Genomic DNA, 12,203 nt, shown 5'->3' with positions numbered 1-12,203 from the left:
GAATAAATTGTGGTATATGAATGTTATGGAATATTATTCTTGGGTAAGAAATGACCAGCAGGATGATTTCAGAAAGGCCTGGAGAGACTTACATGAACTGATGCTGAGTGAAATGAGCAGGACCAAGAGATCATTATATACTTCAAGAACAATACTATATGATGATCAATTCTGATGGACGTGGCTCTCTTCAACAATGAGATGAACCAAAACAGTTCCATTTGTTCAATAATGAAGAGAATCAGCTACACCCAGCAAAAGAACTCTGGAAATTGAGTGTGAACCACTACATAGCATTCCCAATCCCTCTATTTTTGTCTGCCTTTTTTATTTCCTTCACAGGTTAATTGTACATTATTTCAAAGTCCAATTCTTCTTCTGCAGCAAAATAACTGTATGGATATGTATATATATATTGTATTTAACATATACTTTAACATATTTAACATGTATTAATTTACCTGCCATCTGGGGGAGGGGGTAAGGGGAAGGAAGGGAAAAATTGGAACAAAAGGTTTTGCAATTGTCAATGCTGAAAAATTACCCATGCATATATCTTGTAAATAAAAAGGTATAATAAAAAAATAGAAAGAAAAAAAAAGTTACAGTGTGTTTGACTATGGTTGATCAGACCAATATGAGTTTGGAAGGCTGTAACAGAGATGGGGCACAAGTAGACCACAGAAACATTAAGGTGTCTCTAAATTTTCATATTTCACATAAGCACCTATTTGTATGAATTCTCCATAAAATAATGTTCTAGCCTAGATCCAACCCATTCTGGAGAGCAATTTGGAACTATACTCAAAAAGTTATCAAACTGTGCATGCCCTTTGACCCAGCAGTGTTACTACTGGGCTTATATCCCAAAGAGATCTTAAAATAGGGAAAAGAACCCATATGTGCAAAAATGTTTGTGGCAGCCCTTTTCATAGTGGCTAAAAACTGGAAATTGAATCGATGCCCACCAATTGTAAAATGGCTAAATAAATTGTGGTATATGAATATTATGGAATATTATTGTTCTATAAGAAATGACAAGCAGGATGAATACAGAGAGGCTTGGAGAGACTTACATGAACTGATGCTAAGTGAAATGAGCAGAACCAGGAGATCATTATACACTTCAACAAGAATACTACATGATGATCAGTTCTGATGGACGTGGCTCTCTTCAACAATGAGAGGATCCAAATCAGTTCCAATTGTTCTGTAATGAACAGAACCAGCTACACCTAGAGAAAGAACACTGGGAAATGAGTATGGACTACAACATAACATTTCCACTCTTGCTATTATTGTTTGCTTGCATTTTTGTTTTTTCTTCTCAGGTTATTTTTACCTTCTTTCTAAATCCAATCTTTCTTGTGCAACAAGATAACTGTATAAATATGTATACAAATATTGTATTTAACATATACTTTAACATATTTAACATGTATGGGACTACCAGCCATTTAGGGCAGGGGGTGGAGGGAAGGAGAAGAAAAGTTGAAACAGAGGTTTTTGCAAGGATCAGTATTGAAAAATTACCCATGTGTATGTTTTGTATATAAAAAGCTATAATAAAAAATAATGATCTAGCCGAATGTACATTTGATGTTTGAACAACTGTGGCCAGCCCATCAGAGACATGGTCTCTGCAATAGAATTTGAATACTTAGCAGTTCAACTCAAGAAACAACATCAGAATGAAGGTGATTTTTAGAATCTTTCTAATTCAAATAGAAGCAAATCCATTTCCTGGCACGATGCTAGTATACTATCCAGGTTTCATAGGCATACAACAATGAGCTCTGCACATCTCAGTAAACCTTCAGTTTCCTGAAATATCTCCTTTCCCACACTTTTTTTTTCAAAATTTCCCAAGTACTGAGGTAGTTCTGAGAATTTGTACAATATCATTATCTACATATACATCCCTGGAAAGCATACTGCCAAGGTAAATGAACTTATCCACATCATTCAATTCTTCTCCATTTGTTGTAAACCAATAGTTCCACATAAGGACAGCATGGTGTCAGCTGGTGGAAAATGTCTGTTTTCTAGATGTTAATTGTTAGGCCAAAATCAATACAAACATCAAAAAATAATTCCATATTTTGTTATATCTCAGCCCCATAGATATCGCCATTGTACATCACTATAAAAGTAAAGGAAATATTGTCCTATGACAATTATGGGTGGGGGGGGAAGTTTCCTCTCTCTTAGTCATTACTGATGCTTCACCTGGAATACAGTCATATACCTGTGAGTCTGTGTGATTTCATAAAAGGCCAAGGAATAATTGATATGGTGTTTACTGTCTGACAACTCCAGGAGATATGTCAGGAGGAGCACGAGCTATAGACACAGCATTCATTGATCTGTCCAAGGTCTTTGATGACATCAATCATGATGGCTTATGAAAAATTATGGCAAAATTTTGGTTGTCTGGAGAATTTCATCAATATTGTATGTCAGTTTCAAGACAGCATGCTTGCATGGATTCTGGATAATGAATAATACTTTCACAGTTAAGCAGAGTTATGTGATTTCTCCCACATATGATGTTTTCAACAATGTTGTTGGATGCTTTCAGGAAGGACAAAAATTGCATGAAGGTTAGATAACAAAGTCTACAAGCCAAGATTAAAGTGAAGGGAGAGGTATTGCATGATATCTTGTTTGCAGATGATCATATAGTCCATGTAGCCCCTGAGGTAAAGATGCAACAAAGAAACTTCTCATAGAGCAATATTTAGGTATACATGTAATCTCTGACAGAAATTGTGTTTTCCAGTTTGGATAATTGCCAAAAATCTTGGAATAAATATATATCCAAAATCAATGTTACATGGAATATTACAAAACTGAATGCATACAGTTGTTGGGTTCAAGAGTGTGGGTGGAAATTCTAGCACATTTTTCCAATTTCTTCCAGTCTGAACAAAAATATGTCTTGCTAATGAATATAATGATACTCATTGTTTCCTGTAGGAAAATTTAGTTATCTCAGCAGCTCACAGGAAACCAAATCTATCCACTAATAGCCTTTTTTCTCTAAGCAGTAGTATTTTGAATTATTCTCCTACCTTTTCCAAGATGTAAGTCATTTAAATAACCGTGTGCTCCAGTTATCAATGACAATGGATTATGAATTCTGATCCCCCATACAATTTGGAACTTCAATGAAGTCTTCTCATTTTTCAGCTTTTAACTCCATGCAGATTTGACGCCTCTCAGATTAATTTTAGTGATGAATCTGATTTCAAAGAACATTCATCCAAAGTTGAACCTCTGTACCTGGTAATGTATTTCAGTAGTTTTACTAATAGCTTTAGAGAGCTTTTTAATTTATATTTCAGTGTATATTAAGATGTTCTCCTTCTACTCTCTCTCTTCTCCTTGGGAACATTTTTCATATTTCAGATTAGGACAGCAAATGCTAGAACTAAATGAATGAGGTCATTTTTGCATATTATTCAGATACCCATACAGGTCAGATATTTTAATACTTTTCCATCTCTAATTTATTTCTGTACTTGTTGAATGTGGCTCCTCATGTGTCCTTTTAAGTATCTTCTTAATTTTAATGGCATTTTAGAAAATTGTTTCAGTCTGTTCTACATGTCGATGTTTTCAGTCTAATGGGAAAAGGCCAGGGGGTAATGGAGTAGAAGCTATTCTGGTTTGGGGGATACAGCCCAATAAGAAGATTTAACTCAGTTATTATTTTGCTCGTTGACCTTGGGTAAGTCATTTAATCTCTACAAATTTCAATTCACCCAATTATAAAAGAGGGGGAGGGAATAATTTGCCACCTGTCATCCTTGTAGGAATTTCTGTGAACATTTTTCAAATGACACCCATAGTTGCTCTTATTTCTTGGGAGAAAAAGCACTAATCTTACCAACTTGCCTCATCTGTCTTTGGTCAAAATGAAAATGATCTCATTAGCATCTAGACCTTAAAACTTCATTTAAACAATTTCATATAACCATTCTCTCTCTCCTATCTACGCTTGTAGAAAAAGTGTCATATTATGAAGGATTTTTGCATATAGTGTGCTTTATTTGACACTAAAATAAAATAAAATATAAGCCCTGTGACAAAGATATTTATTCACCACTAAATTGGGTTTAACATTAAGAATTATAATAACTTACAGTGACATGATAGTAGAGGGAAGAAAGAACCTACCAAAGCCCTCCTAAATTCTACAAACAACTAGAAAACTGCCTCGGAATTGATCTAGAAACTGAGAAGTATCATACCACTTTGGCAAGAAAGGTTTTTCTCATTGGGGTAAGAGGGAGCAAGGTTCAAGAGAAGCAGCCATGCTTAAAATAGGGGGCCTTCAGCAAGATTCCAAGCATAAGGCAATTCACAAGTAAGGTCCACCTTTCTGCAAACCAACAGACCCCTAGGAAAATGAGGAGTCTATACACCTTAGTAAGGCCACACCCCAGAAACTCCATCTCTAGCACAAGCCATTAGCAAGGTCTTGACCTTATTGCTATCAGAGGTATAAGTAACATCCCACCCCTGGAGCCTACTAGCAGGAAGACACTATTTACATAGAACCAAGGCCCCACTCTTGGAACTCAAAATCATACAAAGATGAAAATTTTTTTAAAAAATCTTTACATGTAAGTGAAAAAAATGCAAGTAAGAAAAAATTTAATTTTTGACTATTAAAAAATAAAATAAAGAATAAAATTGGCCAAATGGAAAAGGAGATTTTTTTAAAAAGCTGACTGAAGAAAATAATTACTTAAAAATTAGAACTTGGAAGAGAAAGCTATCTATGTCTCATAGAGTCATGTCAGTCAAAGAAATCAGTCAAAGAAAAGCAAAGGAATGAAAAAATAGAAGAAAAGATAAAATATCTTATTGGAAAACAACTGACCTGAAAAATAGATCCAAAAGAAATAAGGAAGACAGGAAGGCAGAAAGGGAGGGAGGGAGGAAGGAAGGGAGGAAAGGAAGGAAGGGAGAAAAGAAGAAAGGAGGGGAGGGAAGAAGGAAGAGAGAGAGGGAGGGAGGGAGGGAAGGAGGGAGGAAGAAAGAAAGGGAGGGAGGTAGGAAGGAAGAGAAGGAGGGAAGGAGGGAGCAAAGAAGGGAGGAAGCAAGAGAGGAAGGAAGGAAGGAAGGAAAGAAGGAAGGAAGGAAGGAAGGAAGGAAGGGAGGAAGGAAGGAAAGAAGGAAGAAAGGAAGGAAGGAAAGAAGGAAGGAAGGAAGGAAGGAAGGAAGGGAGGAAGGAAGGAAAGAAGGAAGAAAGGAAGGAAGGAAGGAAGGAAAGAAGGGAGGAAGGAAAGAAGGAAAAAGGAAGGAAGGAAGGAAGGAAGGAAGGAAGGAAGGAAGGAAAAAGGAAGGAAGAAAGGAAGGAAGGAGAAAGGAAGGAAGGAAGGAAGGAAGGAAGGAAGGAAGGAAGGAAGGAAGGAAAGGGAGGGAGGAAGAATTTGTAAAATTGCTTATGTACCAAACACTGTGATAAACTTCCTAAAAAATAGAACTTCCTTTTTTTATTTTTTTTAAACTGCAGCTTTATTCTTCACTTAAAAACTCAGCATTTCAGTCTTGTTTAAAAATATCCAGTCAAAAACTCATAAAATATCAAAAATAGATGGAACATCCCACTCTATGATCCATCCCCATCTTTTTCCATTAACCTCCACATTCAGTTATGAGACTCCACATGAGATTATGACCTGCACTTCTTTTTTTTTCCCCCTTTTTTTAAATTAAAACTTTTTACTTAAAAATATATGTATGGGTAATTTTTCCAACATTGACCCTTGCAAAACATTTTGTTCCAAATTTTCCCCTCCTTCCCACCATCCCCTCCCCTAGCTGGCAGATAGTCCAATACATGTTAAATATGTTTAAATACATTTTAAATCCAATATTTATACAATTATCTTGCTGCAAAAGAAAAAAAAACAGATTAAGAAGGAAAAACTGAGAAAGAAAACAAAATGAAAAAAATAACAACAGAGAGAGTGAGAATGCCATATTGTGTTCCACACTCTGTTCCCATAGTTCTCTCTCTGGGTAGAGATGGCTTTCTTCATCACTGAACAATTGGAACTAGTCTGAATCATCTCATTGTTGAAGAGAGCCATGTCCGTTAGAATTGACCGGCATATACTCTTGTTGCTTTGAATAATGATCTCCTGGTTCTAGTCATTTCACTTAACATCAGTTCATGGGGGTCTCTCCAAGCCTCTCTGAAATCATCCAGTATTATGACCTGTACTTCTGACAGGACACTCCACCTCCCAACCCCTGGCATTTTCTCTGGCTATCTCCCTTGCCTAGAATGTCTTCCCTCTTCATCATAGTCTGACTTTCCTGGATTCCTTCAAGTCCCAGTTGTAACCCCACCTTCTATAGGAAACCTTTTCTGATTCCCCTTTAATTGTCCCTCTGTTGTTTATAATTCATGCTACATCTTATCTTCTTTGAAGATGGTTATCTTCTCTATTAGACCATAAACTCCTAGAGGACAGAGTCTGTCTTTTGCCTTTCATTATGTCCTATGTGCTTGGCACATAGCCTGACACATAATAGGTACTTAAAGAATGCTTATTGACTGTCTGTCTGATACATTTAGGTGTCATTGGCTTGGTCACTAGAATATCCTAAGTAAAACTTCACTGAAATATCATTGCCAAAATTCTAATACAAACAAAAGAAAATCAAATCATCCAACCTACAGCCATGCTTATAAGAAAACCAGAAGTTAAATTAGACTGGGGAAATCCAGGTTGGTTTCTATCTATAGATTTATTTCTCCCTGTACAAAAGGACAAGAGAAATAGGATCAGCATTCCCTACATTCATACATCTGACTGACTAGAGATGAAACTAGAACTAAACCAAAATATCTAATGCCTGGCCAGAAACTTGTTCCACCATACTCCAAAATTGTGGAAAGAAAACTCAATGTTCTACTTAGATGACTAAGAAAATTCTATGCAGGTCTTAAAATTCTTGATTCTGCGATCTTTATTTTAAATTCTTTTTTTTATTTCTACTACCTGACCTAAACAATATCACTTAAATTTTCTGGACTTCAGTTTTTTCATCTATTTTTTTTAAAACGAAGGCATTGGATTACATTAAACCTCTCAAGTATCTTCCAGGTTCTAGTATATAATATTATTATCCTTTTACCTTTGGAAGAAAAGGAAAGCTGATAAGGAACTTAGAAATTATATAGTTCAACACCCATATTTAAAAATAGGAAAACTGAACCTCATAGAAATAATTTCATTAAAGTTGCATAACTAATAGCAGAGCCATGATTCTCTTTCCCACCTTCAAATCAGTGCTTAACATCCATGAAATAGCTTAGTGAAAATACAAAGAATACATAAAAGAGATAAAGTGTTATGTGAGTTCAAATCAAGGAAGAGCAAAAGAGATAGTTAGCACAAAGTTTAATTACTGAAGGAGGCTGCTGTAGAGTTGTCTCTCAAAGAAGGAGCAAGATCTCAGTAACTGAAAGAGAAAGAAAAGGGTATTAGCCAGAAGAAGCCAACATGCACAATCCATACGGGGGTTTTAAATGCTTCATAATCTGGTTCCTACCTGCCTTTCCAGACATTTCATATTCTCTCTTTCTTGTACTCTCCTAACCAACTGACTGACCTATTGGCTGTTTCCCATCCATGACATTCCATCTCCCTCACTTCACCCTTATAGAATTCCTACTTTTTTCCAAACACTAAATCATTCCTGATTCTCCCAGTAGTCAGCATCCTCTTCTTCTTGAGATATCATTGTATCACAGTAAGTAAATTACTATGATGAATGAAAAGTACAAGAGATATAGTTTCTGGGTAATTAATAATCATTTTATTAATTGTGCCTCACAAATAAACAGTAAATGGAGGTCAATGATTTTCTTCATGTCCTCTAGAGCAAAGATTCTTAAAGTGTGGGTCACAATCCCATGTGGGATCTTTTAACTGAATGTGGAGGGTCATGAAAAATTTGGCAACAGTAAAAAGAATCAAATATTCTGCTAAGGTTTAATTCTTTAGGTAAAAATCAAAAAGCACATGCATCTTATTAGTATGAAAATTTGCTTTTGTCTTTAATAAATGATAAGATTACATGTATACCAAGGAATTTTAAAACTCTTCATGATTTGTCGTCAGTAAATGTTTTAATTGGACACTTATTTTATATATCTATATTACTGGAGTTATGTAAAAATTTCTCTGACCAAAAAAAAGGGTCTCCAGTGGAAAAAATTTTTAAAAAAAGTTTTGTCATAGAAAACATACAATGTTTAAATACCCTTGGAAGAGTGGGTGTTCCCAACAGGTGGAAAACAACTCTGATTGGTTAACAATTAAGGAGAAAATAAATATTATAATCCAGGTGGATTTATTCTAATGAGTGATTGTAGGAATGGGACACTGATCAGGTCCTTCTTAGACAAAAAGTCTGATCTGAAGCCAGACGACGGCCCCCTACCCCCAGGCAATCTTTAAAAAAGACTTTATTCTCACCCAATCAATGAACAATGAACAATAGTAAATAAGAACTCCACTTTGATAAGATGGTCTGGAGGGAGTGAATTCTTTGAACAGGATCAGAAATGTTGAACAAGGAAAGAGAAAGGGGAAAAAACCCTGCATCCTCCATATTAATAACTGGATAATAATAATTGTTCTCATTAATTTTGTCCCTGTTATATCCTCCTTAATAGATTATACATCCCTTGAGGACAGGGATAGTTTTATTTTTTATCTTTGTCTCCCTGTTGGTAGCATGACTTGTAAATAGTAGGTACTTAATTATTTGCTGAATCATAGAATTGCTGAAATTCTATTTCTTCTTCCTTTTCTCTTTTTATTCCTCCCCACAGATCAGACTTCAGATGCCTACTTCAGTATTGCCTTCTTGACTTCAATAATAATCTGGTTGTTTTATTTTTACAATACTTCTAGTGAGTCCTATCCTTAGGTAGTGTTGGTAGACACCTAAAATGTGAAATTTTAAAATAACCCAGAAAAGGAGAAAAAATATCTCCTCTATCAGCCTTCTGCACTACAGAATTCCCACTGTTAAAGTAAGATCCTGAAAAATTAAATAACAAGTTAATATAAAATCAGTTTGCATTTGAATGTCTACTTCATGCTAGGCTTAGGCACTATGGGAGATCAAAAAAAATTTTTTTCTTACCCTTACTGATTTAAAGTATTAATCTATAAGATATCAAATAAGGTTTCTTTATCAGAGTTCCATTTATCAGAATATCTAACTATCCCCCACCATACACAAATATATGCACAGCTCTGAGCAAGCAAGAAACCAGACAGATAAGGTTTTAATGGGGGGAAAAAAGAGAATGTAAAATTAAAGAGTGGTCCAAGGGCAGGCTGTCACATGTAAGATTTAGCAATTGGGGGTCCTAAAAATGTGGATCCACTGGACGCTTGAGAATGGAATAAAAAATTTCAGAGTGCTGAAATCAAACATTTTGCTCCCCAAATTTTGCCTGTGACCAAGTCTAAATGACACTAAGTGCCCAGACTAAAAAATTATTTATACTGCATTAATTATTTTCATATTCTGTAGTTATGGTCTAAAAGTATAAATGATTATTTGTAGATATCTGGGTAGAGGGTGGATAGAGGGTTAGGTCCTAGAGTCAGGAATACCTGAGTTGAAATCCTTCCTCCAATACTTGCTATTTTTCTAACCTTGAACAAAAACATGATCTTCCTAGTATCATTAGATTTTCCTAAATCTCAGTTTCCTCTCTAAAATAGAAATAGTAATGGTACAACAGTTATTGTTGGGATCAAGTAAGTTTATATATATATCACTCTGCAAACCATAATGCATTCTTTAAATGCTAGCTATTAGTTATTATTTGTGGTTTATATACTTTTATTTTCTCAATAAACTATATTAATCATTTGTTTAAAAAAACTGGTACTTAATTTTCTTACTCTTAATATTCCAACTTTCCTTTAAGTATGCTATCTCAGTAATTGGTAAATAATTTACATATAATACACACACACACACACACACCTATGTATGGGTATATGTATATATGTGTTTACACATATATGTATATAAGCATGTATATGTATGTGTGTATGTATATTACATTGTGTATATCTCAGTTATTTTATATTTCCCTAAGATTTATATTTTCTTTAGTGCAGATATGTATTTTGTTTTCATTTAAATAATAAAAAAATAGAAAATCATCTTGCTTCTCCTATCCGTTTTCCTCTGATCACCAACTGTTTTAATTCCAGAAGGAATTGCTTCAGGGAAAACAAGGGGTGAGATAAGATGAAATGTTTTTTTTCTTACATTATTTTTTTAACTTAAAAAGAAATATAATCCTACTATGGGAATGTAATTATTTGAACTGGCATCTGCTTAAAGCAGCTTGTTCTCCTACAACAAAATAAAATAATAATAATAATAAAAACCTTCCAGACAGAAAGGAAGGTTTCTGTGTTTCTTTGTTCTGTGTTTACTCTTCAGTGGCCATTTGTTCTAACACTAAACAGAAATTAAGCCTAAAGAAAATTGGGTTTTAGCCACATTTTGACTGGGTTTTTTTTCCCCTTTTCTGTAAAATTGACACTATTTAGCATTGGACATACTGTAGTTACTTGCCTAACATGAGTATCTTATCAATTTGGAAGAGAAGATAGAGATAGAATATTCATTTAGTAATAAACATTTATTTGAGTACCTAATATATAGCAAGTATTATACAACACTGGAGATAAGACAAAAGTGAAGTAGTCCCTATTCTCAAGGAGCTTATATTTTATTGTCTTAATAATTATTTTTATTTATTTATAACATTTCCACCTCTCCTTTATCATGAGTTTATATTTGTTAGCAGCTTCACAGTATTTCATAACATTTTAAAAAATGTCACTTTGAAATATACTTAAAACTATTATTATTTATATTTAATAATTTTGTTATTCAACTACCAGCAGATTCTTCTATTTCCATTGTATTGATTCTTTACTGATATAGCATACTTGCCAATGAATGTAAATAGTACAATATATACTGTAAATCTACTGTTTGTGAATTTTATGCTTATCGCTAGCATTTAAATGATCTCTTCCAGGAACTAGTCAACTATTTAGTGTCTTAGAATAAGTATTGTAATTTTTCACCTGAAAATTTTAGTCCATTCACTTCATATGGATGAATGGTTAATATCCAGAGAGCACAGATATTTGTTGAATATAAGATCAAACCAATGTTATCCTCATTTCACTTGGAAGAATTCACATGACCATTTCAACTCTAACTTGGGTACTTTAGTTAATATGTTAGCAAGGGAATACTGTAAAATATTTAATGTATTCCCCGTGGTAAAATATGCAAATTCACTGCTAATTTGTTGAGTACCCAAAGGAAATTAAAGAAACCTATTCAGTTATCTATGATATAATTTAGATTTGTCCTAATCTATAGCTAAATTTGTAGTTTACACTGACTTGGTATTTCTAATACAGTATTATCAAAGAGATCTTTCCCCTCAAGTTTTTATTTTTTATTTTTTAAAGATAAAGAAACTATTGATGTTGACATGTTAAAAATCATTTGCCCAAAATATCTTAGGTCCAGTCTTGTTTTTTCTCCATATTCTCTCTTTTGGTGATTTTATTTCATTCAAGCACACACACACACACACACACACACACGCCTATAATCTCTATGCAAATTACTCCTTTATAGTACAAATCCTACCCTGATCTGTCTCCTGAACTCTGCTTCCCAACCTCCCATTGCCTGATTTACATGGACAGGTGACACATAGAAGGTATTTAATCAATGATTACTAATTGATTGACTGATTGTTAGAAACCTCTGCCTAAATGTCTTATAAGAATTTCAAATGCAATCTGTTCAAAACCCAAATCATTTTCTTTCCTCCAAAACCCTCAACCCCTCTTCACTTTGATATTTCTACATAAGCATCCTTTCAATCACACAGATTCCCAATCTCAACCTTCAGCAGAAAGTTTCTAAAAGGTGAACACTCAGAAAGTAAGTATTCTAGGTACAGATGACAATCTGTGCAGTAGTAATAGCTAGCATTTCTATAGGGATTTAAGGTTTGCAAAGGTCTTTATATACATTGCTATTTCATTTACAAAGTCATAAAGGTGGAAAATAGAATGTTCTGTATGAGAAATAAGAAATAA

The sequence above is a fragment of the Sarcophilus harrisii genome, chromosome 3 (assembly GCF_902635505.1).
Source record: "Sarcophilus harrisii chromosome 3, mSarHar1.11, whole genome shotgun sequence".
In the NCBI taxonomy this organism is placed as follows: domain Eukaryota; kingdom Metazoa; phylum Chordata; class Mammalia; order Dasyuromorphia; family Dasyuridae; genus Sarcophilus; species Sarcophilus harrisii.
The sequence above is the reverse complement of the archived record's forward strand: the minus strand, read 5'-3'. Positions refer to the sequence as shown.